We start from the raw sequence: 3,169 nt of genomic DNA on the forward strand, positions 1-3,169 counted from the left end.
CAGTGCAAGTACTCTGTTATCCTTGATCTCAAATGTTGCAAACATATCTTACTATCCACACAGGAGCATCTGTAGAACAAGTGCTTTCACTGATGTCTCTGAGTCAACCCATTCTCACTCCCGAGGCGTCAAAAACTGCAGAACGGTCAAGGGCCTCTAGCGTCACTGTGAAGACGTCAACAGCGTCACTATATCAACGAACTGGGACCTACATTGATTTCAATGGGAAACTTTTGGCGTCAGAACACAGACGCGAAGGAGAGGGTGATCGCTATGAAATCACGTTCAGGAAGTCTCATTCAGCACACATCGCGATATTTGCCATCAGTTTACATGTGCCGCAGGTTGGGTGAGTAGTCGTAAATACGCTGTCTTAATGTTTGTTTTAAAATGTATCCTGTCTTCTTTATTAATCAGATTAGCGCCGTATGTTTATTCACGTAATTATATCAGTCTTTGCGTTTTATTGCGTTTAACTAAACGAACACAGCTGCTAACTGGAGCGATTAAACTCTATCTGTCACGTGACATGTCATAGACCTTCATCAGTTTTATATTTATAGCAGGTTCAAAGATGGAAGTTGTATTTGTAGTAAAATCATGGTAACCACAACACTTACAACAGTTGTTGTAAGTTGTACTGTGATATTTTAAGTTAAAACACAGTAAACAGCATACTTACCATGGTTTTACCTCAGTAACTGCAGTTTTACTGTGATATTTTAAGTTAAAACACAGTAAACATGACACTTATCATGTTTTTACCAAAATAACTGTAGTTGTACTGTGATATTTGAAGTTAAAAGAGAGTAAACAGGACAATTACCATGTTTTTACCACAGTAACTGTAGTTGTACTGTGATATTTGAAGTTAAAACAGAGTAAACAGGACACTTACCATGTTTTTGCCACGGTAACTGTAGTTGTACTGTGATATTTGAAGTTAAAAGAGAGTAAACAGGACAATTACCATGTTTTTACCACAGTAACTGTAGTTTTGCTGTGGCAGTTTCAGTAAAAAAGCACAATAACCACAACACTTATTATGCTTTTACTGCAGTATCTTTAGTTTGACTGTGATATGTATAGAAATAGCACAGTGATCACCAAACTTACTATGGTTTTACCAATGTAGTGCTTTGATGTGCTTTTACGACAGATACCACATTAATCACTACACTTAGTATTCCATGCTTGTAATACCTTTTAATGTAAAGACCAAAAAAAAAAGAGTAAAAATTAAAAAAGTAATAACTAAAAGTTATTTTTTTAACCTCCTGCAGTTCATTCATATCAGTTTAGAACTTAAATATGTTGCTCACAGATCATTATTAACATTCTCTATATAATTGTATTTTCTTTAGATGAAAAGACCTAAAGGAAGCCGTCAGTCCAGTCTTGTTTGTGGAGAGGTCTTCATTTAGAAACAGAGAAGACAGAAAGCTGAGGAGGGAGACATTTGCAGTGGTAGGTCTGTGTTAGTTTTACCCTTTTATCAAACATTCCTGCTGTTATAATTTGTACAGCATATATAACATATATAACATGTTGTTTCTTAAACTTTTGCCTTGTCCAAATACTCACACTTGCAGTTTTGCACCTTGACTAATTATATGACGGATTTCCTGTATTTGGCCCAAGTGTTGAAGTGAACATGAAAACCACAAGTGTGTGTAGAACTTTTCATGACCTGATTGGACACATTATAGTGTGGTAAAAATGCGAGTGTTTACAGAGATTTATTTTTAGTTTCAACTTTGCACTTTAAAATAAACTTCTAAATGTCTGTTCAGTATCTCCCTATAACAGATGTCAATTTAATTTGTGGTGCTTCTAATTAAGTGATAAAAAAGCAGTTGCAAATGATGTACAAAATAAATATACTTCTGTTTGCATAAAACATGCAACACTTTGTTTTACTACCAAATTATTTGTAATATCTAATTAATATAATTATTAATCATTTTTTAACTTACATTGGAAAGGTTTCCGTGACCTCTCACAAGATCTCATGATTTATTCCAAAACATGATGCATGATGGGATACGCTGAACCTCCTGAGCAGTATTTAAAATGGTGTGGATTTAGTTTGCTTTAAGGGCACTGCAGTTTGGCATCATTAAGACCTGGGACAGTCTTACGCACGCACTTCCTGTCACATACATGTACTATAAAGTGGCCAAGAGCGCAAGTGTGGGTAATTGGACTGAGTAAAAGTTTTAAAAATGCCCCATTCGTACATCAAAGTCTTAATAATTCAATAATTCAATAGAACATTTGTATGATATTATGTAGACAGTCCTGCAACATTTACTCTACTGCTCATTGCCTCAGTCCCTGTACAGTCTCATTTGACATTTAGATTCTTAGATTAATTTGTCAGAACCAGATCAGTTACACTACTGATAACAGTCCTGTTGACATGTAAACATATTTAAAAGAATGTATTATATATATATATATATATATATATATATCTTGATATTAATGACTTGCTATTAAAAATGGATGCATTTAACATTGAATTGTTTAATTTAACATGTAATTTAATTATTTAATTTAACGTATAATTACGGAGGCTATTTTTACAGTATAAAGAAAAAGAAAACCCACATTAATGTGCAAACCAACAAGTTGCGTTTAATGTAATAGTAACTTCTTCCTTTTCTTTCTTCCAGGATTACTCACAGATTGTGCTGTCCTTCTTTTTCAGGTCTCTACAATATCTAAACAACAGCTCCTTTACGAACCCTCACAAACCTTCCTAAAACTAAAAGAGCTATTACTGAGTCTTGCCATGATCAGCCCTTCCCAGGTACATTTTTTAATCGACATTTACTCATCAAATGCTCTGGTCTGAATCTTATTTTAAATTAACTTAATTATATTTTTAAGTGTAAGTAGAGAATTTCTTGTTTTACAGAAGAGAAGGTGAGGAAGATTTTATTAACTAAAATATAGAGGAATTGTGTCCAAATTATTTTCCTATTATAGTCCTACCTACATTTTGCTGGACCAGCACATTCTGTGTTGTTGTAGAGGCCATAAGTATGACAAGCCCATATGGTTATTTTTTTAGGGCCCCACCAGCAGAGCTATATCTCATGTTATTTTAGGGGCCTCTAAGAGGCCTTATGGAAAACCATCTGTTTCCCATGATAGTATTTAC

The 3,169-nt window shown here is 34.2% G+C and overlaps 1 long non-coding RNA gene across 2 annotated transcripts; it reads left to right on the top strand.

Annotated features, from left to right (window-relative positions):
• Window positions 1–218: 218 nt before the first annotated feature.
• LOC127157631 (uncharacterized) lies at window positions 219–2,815 on the top strand. 2 transcript variants are annotated; one of them, XR_007825963.1, is made up of 3 exons: window positions 219–349; window positions 1,365–1,467; window positions 2,714–2,815. It is a non-coding gene; the product is annotated as an uncharacterized LOC127157631 (long non-coding RNA). The 2 variants fall into 2 exon arrangements; XR_007825962.1 differs by having other exon boundaries at window positions 2,679–2,787.
• Window positions 2,816–3,169: the final 354 nt, after the last annotated feature.

The sequence above is a fragment of the Labeo rohita genome, unplaced genomic scaffold, assembly GCF_022985175.1.
Source record: "Labeo rohita strain BAU-BD-2019 unplaced genomic scaffold, IGBB_LRoh.1.0 scaffold_1132, whole genome shotgun sequence".
Lineage (NCBI taxonomy): Eukaryota > Metazoa > Chordata > Actinopteri > Cypriniformes > Cyprinidae > Labeo > Labeo rohita.